The sequence below is a fragment of the Lynx rufus genome, unplaced genomic scaffold (assembly GCF_022079265.1).
Source record: "Lynx rufus isolate CCGP_SWC_20201006 ecotype Redwood Valley unplaced genomic scaffold, mLynRuf1.p SCAF_16, whole genome shotgun sequence".
In the NCBI taxonomy this organism is placed as follows: Eukaryota; Metazoa; Chordata; class Mammalia; order Carnivora; family Felidae; genus Lynx; species Lynx rufus.
This window is the reverse complement of record NW_025814830.1, coordinates 14,540,137-14,552,390: the sequence shown is the minus strand read 5'-3', so window position 1 is coordinate 14,552,390 and position 12,254 is coordinate 14,540,137. Positions and strand designations below refer to the sequence as shown.

Sequence of the window (12,254 nt, the reverse complement as noted above, 5' to 3'; positions counted from 1 at the left end):
CATGCTCTCTTTCTTTCTCTAAAAAAAATTTTTTTTAAATAAATACCACATTTTTTTAGTTGAAAATCCAAAACGTAAGAAGAATTGAAAATTCTTTATTTGGGGGGCACCTGGGTGGCTCAGTCAGTTATGCGTCTGACTTTTGGTTTCAGCTCAGGTCATGATCTCACAGTTCGTGGGTTTGAGCCCCGCATCGGGCTCAGTGCTGGCAGTGTGGAGCCTGTTTGGGATGCTCTCTCTCTCCTTCTTTCTCTGCCCCTCCCCTGCACACACACACACACACACACACACACACACACACACTCTGTCTCAAAATAAATAAACTTAAAAAAAGAGAAAGAAAATTCTTTATTTGGTAAAATTAAGAATACATTGTATAACTCATGGACCACCAAGAGGGAAACATGTGACAGTGGTAACTGAAAAAAAAAACAACATGAAGTAATACTGATGATGCTCACATTCAGTTGTGCCGTCATGTGGCTAAAATAAAGTTCTTCTGGTTTCTTTTGTGTCAAACATTTAAGGGCACACTAAAAAAAAATAAGGCAATTTTGCTAAAAGGGAAGATCCTTTACATTCTTTAGGGAGGGGTTACCTAGAGGGGGAAGAGTGCTTAAAATTCTATAGCACTAAGGTTAAGTGGAGGCCATGACCAAATAAATGTGTAACCAAGACATGTTTTATGCTCTTTAAAGCAGTACTTTTGAGTCGGGAAAGTATCCAGAGAAAGATGATTCTTCCTGATGTGCTTTCTCGCTGAACAACACCTTTATTCACCTTTGTATGGATCAACTGTCTAGCGCAAGTACTCGAACTCTGAAATATCTCAATGCACCTCACAAATGACACTTTATCATGCATAATACCTTCACCTGGAAATAAATTCTTCATGCCTCGCACATTCATGATTCCCAGGAACATTTCAGTTATGGTAAATTACAGGATGGCAAGAAAAGTTCTTGGAGATCTTGAAGTAAGAAAAAACTTGAGGTGGGGCGCCTGGGTGGCTTAGTCGGTTAAGCGTCCAACTTCGGCTCAGGTCGTGATCTCGTGGTTCCTGAATTTGAGCCTCACGTCAGGCTCTGTGCTGACAGCTCAGCGGAGCCTGGAGCTTGCTTCGGATTCTGTGTCTCCCTCTCTCTCTGCCCCTCCCCACTCACGCTCGGTCCCTCTCTGTCTCTCTCTCTCAAAAATAAATAAAATATTTAAAAAAGTAAAAAACTTGAGGAAAGGATATGTTAAAGGGCTTCACAAATATGAAGCACAATAAAAGGCAATTTTTCCTAGATCCAAGGCTCAAGTCTGAATCCTTAAACTTCCCACCATCAAGACAGCATTTGTGAGTGTTCTTTTCGGAAAGCTCCAGTAAGCTCCCGTGTCAGGAACAGGTGCCTCTCAGCCAGCGCTGGACAGAAGAGGCTTGTGATGCTTGCACCGAATCCAAACTCAGTACATTGTTGGCTCTTTCTGTCGGGTCGCTTATAATCGGCAATCCACCATGTTCTGGACCTTCTCCGGTCCAGCAGCAGTGAAAAGTGTATCCAGTTCACCTTGTGTGAAGAACTAAACTCTAGTACCATTGCCTGTCACATGGAAATTTCAGACAGACACTGATCGTTTCTTTTTAATGTTTATTTATTTGTTTATTTTTAATGTTTACTTTTGAGAGAGAGAGACAGAGTGTGAGCAAGGGGAGGGACAGAGAGAGGGAGACAAAGAAGCCGAAGCAGGCTCCAGGCTCTGAGCTGTCAGCACAGAGCCCGACGCGGGGCTTGAACTGACGAGCTGTGAGATCATGACCTGAGCCGAAGCAGGCCGCTTAACCACCCAGGTGCCCACTGACCTTTTTTAAACCCAAGCTAAGCCGTGTCATAGCGGCCATAATCTCGAAGAGGCATCATCCCTCTGGGCTCCAGAAGCCTGCTCAGCCTGTTGAGAGCCTCCTGCATCTTGTCTTGAGGGTGACAATCTCGAGACTAGCCGTGGGCGCCGGGTAACTAACTCTGATCTTCATCACATGGATTGTGAACAAAGGGAAAACACCGGCAAGGATCCTGTGCTAAATTTGTCTGAGCCAGTTCTACAGCCGTGGAAGAAAAATCACAGCAGTAAACAGAGTCCTGGATCCCGGTTAGTCTGTAAAATCAGAAAGACTGTGTCTCTCACGCCACAACCGACCTCGAGTGTTCGGGAGCTGGCTGAGGGGCCAGAGAACTCATCAGCACAGATCTGCAGGTGATTGAGTTTCTGAGTTACATTTTCTTCCACGGGAGCCGCCTGTGTTTTATGTCCAAGACTATCTGAATTGTTCCTCTATTTTAAAACCATTCTCGGGGCACCTGGGTGCCTCAGTTAGTTGGGGGACCAACTTCAGCTCGGGTCATGATCTCGCGGTTCGTGGGTTCGAGCCCCGCGTCGGGCTCTGTGCTGACAGCTCAGAGCCCGGAGCCTGCTTTGGATTCTGTGTCTCCCTCTCTCTCGGCCCCTCCCTCACTCATTCTCTGCCTCAAAAGTAAACATTAAAAAAACATTTTTTTTTTTTTTTAATATCGAGGTGTCTGAACTCAGGCAACAGTTGGATTCCTGGCTCAGCTGGTTGTTGGCTTATCTCAGCCTCTGCAAGCCTCTCCCACAAACAGCCTACGGGTGAGCTTTAAGAAGAAAATGTATATAGGGGCGCCTGGGTGGCGCAGTCGGTTAAGCGTCCGACTTCAGCCAGGTCACGATCTTGCGGTCCGTGAGTTCGAGCCCCGCGTCAGGCTCTGGGCTGATGGCTCAGAGCCTGGAGCCTGTTTCCGATTCTGTGTCTCTCTCTCTCTCTGCCCCTCCCCCATTCATGCTCTGTCTCTCTCTGTCCCAAAAAATAAATAAACGTTGAAAAAAAAAATAAAAAAAAAAAAAAGAAGAAAATGTATATAAAGCCATCAAGTGACCAGTAATCCAGTTGTCTGTTTTAGGCGAGGAGTGTTTCTGATGTTGGTCCTTTCAAAATACGGATCCGTCCTTTACAAGTGTTCTCGACCACAACTCCCTCAAATGACAGCCGCATCAGTTCTGACTCTACACGTATGACAGGTGCCCCAGACTTGAAAACCCCAAGTGATATACAAGCATCGTGTGGCTTCTTGCTGTCCTCTCCAGAAGCTCAGCCAAGCCATCCCACCATCACCAGGACTGCTTTTCTGGGTTCCAGCCACCGAGGATTAAATGGAGCCACCAAGCTATTCACCAATATTCTGTATCTTACTCTTCCCTCCCATACAACTCAGCCACAGCACATGCATATCCCCTGAGTCAACTAGCTGTTTTCTTATAACTTCTGAGACGCCTTTCCCTTAACGTGACACATGCAAAGCTGGGGATTCGATTTGTACTGCAATTCAGCCATCCAAAGGATTAGACTGTGGGTTTAGTTTTCAGAAATCTCAACTCGGGACCTAAGGGAGATAAGGATTTCTCTTAGGATGGTCATTAATGGCTTTCTATCCCTTACCTTGACTTTGAGCTGAGAATTTAAAGCCCTGAGCTCATTTTCTTTCTGCACTGAAACGCAACCAACCGGGGGCACCTGGGTGGCTCAGTCGGTTAAACATCTCTTTTTTTAATTGCTTTTTTTTTTAATGTTTGTTTATTTTTGAGAGAGAGAGAGAAAGAGAGAGACAGAGCACGAGTCGGGGAGGGGCAGAGAGAGAGGGAGACACAGAATCCAAAGCAGGCTCCGGGCTCTGAGCTGTCAGCACAGAGCCTGACTCGAGGCTCCAACCCATGAATCTTGAGATCATGACCTGAGCTGAAGTTGGACGCCTGACCGACTGAACCACCCAGGCGCCCCAAGCATCCGACTCTTGATTTCGAAGGTGATATTCCCAGCTGGGAATACCTGAGGCACTCGCCAGACCCATATCACAGACGTTCCCCCCAGCAGGGCCCGTGTTGTGACTGGACTGGATCTCGTGGCTCCTGTCACGACTGCAGGATGTGCGTCAGTGAAAACCACCAGGGAACTTTGACGAACAAGGCTAATTACTCCCAAGTCCTGGCATGCCGGGGCCACCGAGTGAGGTCACAGGCAGACAGAACGCAGACCTGGGGCTCTGCCTTCATTAGCGTCTGAGAGGGGGGGTTCCTGGGGGCTCATGAGGTCACTCTATATTGACTAATTTGAAGCCTAAGAGTGGGATTCAGGGCACGGGAGACCGAAGGCAGGGCCACTCAAGGCGTGTCCGTTTTCATGGTCGTCCAGGGTTTTCTGAGAGGAAAACTTCGTGGGCGTGGGGGTGCCTACTGCCTTCTCTGGTTGTGCTGATCTGGAGCAGACGGCTTTTGAAATGGATGCCTTGCCAAGCAATGCTTAATTCAGGCATTACACCACGACACTTCCTTCCACCACGACAGGCGGTCGTTGTCACCATTTTGCTACTGTTGCACGCCGCAGACAACCGGCGTCTCCTTTACCGTCAGAAACGGGGTCATGAATCCGGTTGAGTCTGGCCAGAGAACCCGATCCAGATTCCTATCCTCGAGTTTCTGTTCCCTGGAACCGCTCGCAGCACCATCGCTGTCTACCCGTCTGCATTCAGCCAGGGAAGCAGAACTTCTCCGGGGATTCTGGGGTAAGGGGTTGCTTGTGAGAACTGGGCCTTCCGTGATCTCACGGTTCACGAGATCGAGCCCCACGTTGGGCTCCGCGCTAATGGTGTGGAGCCTGCTTGGGATGCTCTCTCTTTCCCTCCCTCTCTGCCCCCCCCCCCCGGTCGCTCTCAAAATAAATAAATAAACATTAAGAAAAAAAAAAGAAAAGTAGACCTTATACAACTGCTTCACTTTCACCAACCAAATCTCATAAAAGTGCTTTCCTGGCCAACGGTAACCCAGAAGCATGCAGGGCAAGGGCTTCTGAGGAAGATGGCGTGAGTGTAATCGGAGCGACATGGTAGAACCCACAACGATATCCAGGCAGTGGATTTAATTTTTTTTTAATTTTTTTTAATGTTTATTTATTTTTGACAGAGAGAGAGAGAGACAGAGCATGAGCGGGGGAGGGGCAGAGAGAGAGGGAGACACAGAATCGGAAGCAGGCTCCAGGCTCTGAGCCGTCAGCCCAGAGCCCGACGCGGGGCTCGAACTCACGGACCGCGAGATCGTGACCTGAGCCGAAGTCAGACGCTGAACCGACCGAACCACCCAGGCACCCCCAGGCGGTGGATTTTAAATGTGGAGATGTTTTGGGGCGCCTGGGTGGCTCAGTAGGTTCAGCATCTGACTTCGGCTCAGGTCACGATCTCGCGGTCCGTGAGTTCGAGCCCCGCGTCGGGCTCTGGGCTGACGGCTCAGAGCCTGGAGCCTGCTTCCGATTCTGTGTCTCCCTCTCTCTCTGCCCCTCCCCCGCTCATGCTCTGTCTCTCTCTGTCCCAAAAATAAACGTTAAAAAAAATTTTTTTTTAAAAATGTGGAGATGTTTCAGTGAATGAGTTGGAAATGAATTAGGTGAATTTTCAGGGACATTACTAGAATCATGACACACATGTTTAATTGCCCACAAAGTATTTTATTTCTAATTTTATTTATTTATTTATTATTTCTTTAAAAACTTGTAAATATTTATTTTGAGAGAGAGAGAGAGAAACAGACTGTGAGTGGGGGAGGGGCAGAGAGAGAAGGAGACACAGAATCTAAAGTGGGCCCCAGGCTCTGAGCTATCGGTCCAGAGCCCGACACGCAGCTCCAACTCACGAACTGTGAGATCGTGACCTGAGCCGAAGTCAGACGCTCAACCGACTGAGCCACCCAGGTGCCCCAATTTTATTTATTTTTGAGAGAGAGAGAGAGAGAGAGTGTGTGTGCAGGGGAGGGGCAGAGAGAGGGGGAGACACAGAATGTGAAGCAGGCTCCAGGCTCTGAGCCGTCAGCACAGAGCCTGACTCGGGGCTTGTGACCTGAGCTGAAGTCAGATGCTTAACCCACTGAGCCACCCAGGTGCCCCACCCACAACGTATTTTAAAGGATGTTACAGAACTTGATCTTCCCACTCACCTTCAGAATTACGTCCATTTTATAGTCCAAGAGACTAAGTGATAAATTAAGAGAGTTGCCCGATGGCGCTTAGTTCATAGGTGGAATTGGTCTGAGGTCTAGCTCACCTGCTTCCAAACGCTATGTTCTTTTCTGGGCAGTGAGCACTCCTGGCCTCCCTTCGTTATCAGTATAGATGAGTCTCTGAGGACTTTGTCTTAACTCTCTTCTTTTACAATTTCAATCTCATCGCTCCCTCCCATCATTTCATAGATATGTCTTGATATTACCTCCCTCTGGACTTACTTTTTCATTCTCTCTCCCATAAAATGTCTACTAACTTATAAGATTCCCCCTTTTCTACAGACCCCCTCACCCCTCTTTTCACACACCTTGCTGATCCCCCAACATCGTTCCCAAACCTTCTCTCTCCTACAGAACCTCTTCCATGGAAACGTGTAACTTTTGTTACAGAAAAGCCTCAAGATTTGAGTTCTAACTCTGGATTCCACTTTCACGCGGGCCATGACTCTTCCCTCCAAGCTTCAGGCTCCTCGTGTTTCGGGTGTGGGTCGACTGGGATCCTATTGGCGAGACCACTTTGCAAATTCTAAAGCACTAGAGAAATGCCGTTAATTGTTATCATCTCTTATGTGATTCTCAAATTAAAAAGTCGATGCCAAATGATCCACCAAATAAAAAATATTGCTCGAGTTTATTGGCGGGAGCAACAGATTCCTTGAGTGCGATCAACCCAGAGCAGACCCAGAGGAAGTTACGCCTACAAAGGAGCATGGGCGGACAGCAGGCTGGGTAGAAAGTGGGCGAGAGGAAACACCAGGGAATAATTCTCCCTGGCTGCCCAGTTTAGGCTCCCTGTGTGGGATGGCTTCTGTCCAGGCTTGGGTCCAGCCCTGGGGGTGCATGGATTGTCCAGAGTGAGTCAAGGCCAAATTTTAATCCGTTATTGGCAAACACCGAAGAATAAGGGGTTTGGGGTCTCATAGGTCTGATTCGAATCCCCATAAAAACTGTGACATGGCCAGGTCCCCCAATTTCTCTGTGCTCCGGATTGCTAACTACAACATGGGGTGACGGGAAGGTGGAGGGTAATTTACAGCATTTGTGAAAACGTATACTTAAATCTAAAAGTTTTGACTCATGATGGGTGCTCAGTGAATGCTATCTGTGGTAAGAAGTATTTCATTATATTAGCTTATTCAGCATAAGGAACACCTCTTATTCATCGACGTAAGCCCAGATCTTGGCTCAAGGACAAGACACAATATGGCCGCAAGAAAAATCTTCTGAGTGAATAAATGAATGGATGCTATAGTAATAAAGAAGTCACGAGGCTAACTGTGATACTGGAAGGAGACAAAAGTGCAAATGTAATCTGGGTTTGGGTGTGCAGTTGGTGAGCTGCGGTGTCCTGGCTTCTCCAAACCACAAGTTGTTGTGGAAAACATTACATGTGTGTAGAAGGCCATTGGCATTTCTCTCAAGATAAGGGAGGTTGAGTGAGTCTTCTTATGTTTAAGGGACCTTAGATTTCCCTTTTTCTTTTCTATGAACTACCTCTTCATATTCTTTGCCCATTTTTAAACTAGATGGTTGCTTTTTTTTCTTATTGATTTTTAGGAGCTCTTTATATATATGTAACCCTTTGTTATGGGAAGAGCAAGCATTTTTAGCATTTTTTAAATGTCTGTTTATTTTGAGAGACATAGGGTAGGTGCATGTGTGAGTGGGGGAGGGGCAGAGAGAGAGGGAGAGAGAATCCCAAGCAGGCTCTGTGCAGTCAGTGCAGAACCCAATGTGGGGCTGGATCTCACAAACCTTGAGATCATGACCTGAGCAGAAATCAAGAGTTGGACACTTAACTGACTGAACCACCCAGGAACCCCTATTTTTAGCACTTGTGTTTTATTTATGGCACTTTTAAATGTGGGAATGTTTTTCTTTATTTTTATTAAAAACATTTTTTTAATGTTTATTCATTTTTGAGAGAGAGAGAGACAGAGTGTGAGCAGGGGAGGGGCAGAGAGAGAGAGGGAGACGACACAGAATCCGAAGCAGGCTCCAGGTTCCGAGCTGTCAGCACAGAGACCGACACGGGGCTCAAACTCACAAACCGTGAGATCATGACCTGAGCCGAAGTTGAACCAACTCAGTTGAACCAACCGACTGAGCCACCCAGGCACCGCTTTTTAAAAAATGTTTTAATGTTTATTTTTGAGAGAGAGAGTGCATGCACGCAAGTGGGGGAGGGGCAGAGAGAGAGGGGAACAGAGGATCCCAAGCGGGCTCTGGGCTGACAGCTTCAGTGCAGACAGCAGTGAGCCTGATGCAGGGCTTGAACTCACAAACCGAGAGATCGTGACCTGAGCCAAAGCGCGATGCTAAACCGACCGAGCCACCCAGGCGTCCCTAATTTTATGACATCATACATAAAAAGACCACGCCAAAGCTGAGATTAATTTTTAAAAATACTTTTCCATGCTTACGTCTGCATTTCATGGTTTCCATGCCTTATGTTTAGGCAAACTCTGCGTCATTTGGAATGGATCCTGATTTGAGATGATGGTTCTCTGTGTCTTATCTTCCTCGGTGGCACCACTTTCTAAGACAGTGCCTGACACCTAGTAGATATTCAATGAATATTTATTTATTTATTTATTTATTTATTTATTTTTATTTTTCATGTCTCTCTTTCTTAATGTTTAATGTGTTAAATGTTTTTTTATTTTTTGAGAGACAGAGCACGAGTGGGGGGTGGGGCAGAGAGAGAAGGAGACGCAGAATCCGAAGCAGGCTCCAGGCTCTGAGCTGTCGGCACAGAGCCTGACGCGGGGCTCGAACCCACAAACAATGAGATCATGACCTGAGCCAAAGTCTGACGCTTGACCGGCTGAGCCACCCAGGCGCCCCGACTCAAGGAATATTTATTGAGCGGATGAGCAAATTAACACTCAGGTCTGCCAATCCACCCTCTCCAGAAACCATTATTTTCTGCTGCCTGTGGTGCTTTGTGGCATCTCAGAGACCTTCCACATTGTGTGCTCCAACATGTTACCTAACCAGCCTGACTGAATTCCTTTTTGTAATGTGGGGCGGGAGTTAAAATATGCCTGGTTCCAGAGCATGGAACACCTCTTCTTCTAGGCCTGGCACTGAAAACCATTGAAGATGTGAACCCAAAAGTCCTGGGAAAAGGCTGGTGTTCGAGAACCAGAGCAGGTCTTTTTTTTCTCCGTGTGCAGTGTTTGGTTCCTGTTTATAGAATGCAAATTTAAAATGTAATGGGTGGGGGCGCCTGGGTGGCTCAGTCGGTTGAGTGTCGGCCTGCGGCTCAGGTCATGATCTCGCGGCCCCGTGCGTTCGAGCCCCGCGTCGGGCTCTGCGCCGACAGCTCAGAGCCTGGAGCCTGCTTCGGATTCTGTGCCTCCCTCTCTCTCTGCCCCTCCCCCACTTTCTCTCGTTCTCAAAAATAGTAAACATTAAGAAAAAAAAAAAAAGAAAACTTTAGAAAAGTAAATAAAATGCAATGTGTGGAGACAGAAGGAAATATCAGGGGGATGAAGGCCACCTTTGTGGGGAAAACAGCTTATGTTGTTACGTGATATAAGGGGGTGGATGTGGGGGCAGGGAGGGGAGGCAGAGGGGCCAGGCAGAAACAGCCAGGTGGCCCCAACTTCCACTGTTCTGCCTTAAGATATTCTTTTTCCAACAAAACTCAGCCCAGAAATCCACTTCCTCTCCTCCTGTCCTCCGGCTGCTCCAATCAATCAGTACGGGGCAAGACTTCTCAGGTTCCAACGCTAAGGAGCATAAACAGCTTCGGATCTGAGGATCCCGGGCCAGAAGCGCCAGAGGAGAGGCAGGAGCTCAAATGAAAGAAAGCCCTTGACTTGGAGGAAATGATTCTTCCTGTCACAGGAAGAGCCAGTACATCCTGAGGAAGCCACATATTTGCAGAGTCTGAGCTCAGCCTGGCCCAGGGGGAGAGAACGTGAATTTGCAGTACTCAGGGATGGGCCATATATCTGAGGCTCTGCCTGATTCAGACAGGATCCACCCAGGCTCCAGGGGAGAAGATTTACAGGGGTGAGGAAGACGGTCAGTGTTCTAAGACAGGCTCAGCAAACACAGGTACAGACACACAGGAAAGAAGCCACCTGGCCGGGGGGACCTGAAACACTTCCTTCACTTCGATGCAGGTCAGCACGCTTGGGTGAAAACCCTGGTTGTGTGCGGTGAGTGTAGACACATGTTGTTAGCCTGAGAGCGATTGGGGATTCTGATGAAGAAGTGACGCTCGGCAGCCAGAGGAGGGGTGGTACGTTCGTTATCTGTCGCTGCATAACAAATTATCCCAAGACTTAGTGGCTTAGAACAACACACATTTATTATCCCCCAGTTTCTGTGGGTCAGGAGTCCGGGCACAGTGTAGCTGGGGTCCCCTCCTCGGGGTCTCTCCTGTTGCTGCCATCGAGATGCCGGCCAGGCCTGATGCCTCATCGCCTGGCTCAGCCAGGAAGGAGCCGCTTTCTAGTTCATTCCTTTCTCACGAGCTCTTGGACCGGGGGCCTCCGTTCCTCACTGGCTGTTGGCCAGAGGCCGCCATCGGGTGCTTTTCCCCAACGTGGAAGCTGTGATGTCAAAGCGTATGAGCCAAGAAGGCAATTGAGGGAGTTGGCTAGCAAGACAGAAGTCACAACGTCTGTCATCTAGTCACGGGAACGACAGCCCTTTACCTTTACCATATTCTATCCATTAGAAGCAAGTCACAAGGTCAGGCCCCACACTCAAGGAAGGGAGTTACACAAGGGCACCAATGACAGATGGGGGAGGGGCACCGCAGGCCCTCTTAGAAGTTGGCCTCCCGCAGGTGGGGAAGAATCTGCAGAAAAATACTCCTGAGAAGTATCTAAGGAGACAAACTTTTAAGTGAATTAAATGGCAAAGAAGAAACGTTACACAAAATGCCAGGCTTTCTAACACACGCGAGGGGCTGATTTCCTAACAGTTTATAAGCCCTGAACTTAATTTCTAAGGAGATGGCCTTGTACAAATAGTAAATAATGAAAAATAGGTAACTCACCTGTAATTAATTGAAACCAGAGTTTCCTCACCACCACCCCCCACACCTGGCCAAATTCAGAGTCTTGTCCCTGGGAGAGTCTGAGAGGGTTTCAGTTACCTCTTGCCCCGTAAAAACAAGCCAAAGTTTAGTAGCTTTAAACAACGTTTATATTGCTCACAGATCTGCAATCTGGACAGGGCTCGGTGCCTGCAGCTCAGGTCTGTTGTACTCAGCATCAGCTGGGGCGGCCTGAAGGCGGACCTGGAATCTTCTCAAGGCTCTCTCACTCACATGTCTGCAGTTGACGCTGCAGTGGATGGGGGGCTCTGGCCAGGACACCTACAGGTGGCCCTTCTATGTGGCTGCTAGGGTGTCCTCGCAGCATGGGGCCTGGGCTCCAAGGATGAGTGTCCTGAGAGAAACTGAGGCAGGGTGTACCGCCTTTTACGACTTAGCCTTTAAAGACACCTACTGTCACCCCCACCATGGTCTTGCGTCTGCTGGGCTCAAGGGGACGGAATGCAGATCCCACATCTTTTTTTTTTTTTTTTTTTTTAAGTAAGCTTCACGTCCAGCGTGGAGCCCAACATGGGGCTTGAACTTGTGACCCTCAGATCCAGACCTGAGCTGACCTCGAGTCCAAAGCTTAACCGACTGAACCACCCAGGAGCCCTCCCCCCCTTTTTAATAGAACCCACATCTTGACGGAGGAGTGTCTCCACCGTAAGAAGGTCCTATTGTGAGAAGGGCACATAGGATGGGATTCATCTTTGGAAAATACAATCCGCCACCGAGAGCAGACCAGCCGCCACCCCGTCCTTGAGCTTTCACGAGTGTCAGTGACAACAGACCTCACAGGGTGAAAGGAGGTGTGTGTGGTCATGGGAAATAAGACAGCAGGTGTAATGCTGATAAATAAGAAATACAATCCTTTCTGCCTCTTCTCCCATTGAGTGGGAGGTTGGGAACACATCCATCAGAGACAATCGTGCAGGGCCACTGAGCCAAGCCTGTGGGCTTGAGAGTTTCACTTGGCCTATTATCGTAAAGCCCGTAAAACTCCCTGTGTTAGTTTTCTGTTGCAGCGTAACACAGTATCATAAATTCAGCAGCTTGAACGATACCCATTTATTACTTCATGGTTTCGTAAGTG

General features: G+C 48.0%; 1 pseudogene; it reads right to left on the bottom strand.

The window, feature by feature from the left end:
- Positions 1 to 1,398: 1,398 nt before the first annotated feature.
- On the bottom strand, positions 1,399 to 2,331 carry LOC124511762 (tRNA N(3)-methylcytidine methyltransferase METTL2A-like; annotated as a pseudogene).
- Positions 2,332 to 12,254: the final 9,923 nt, after the last annotated feature.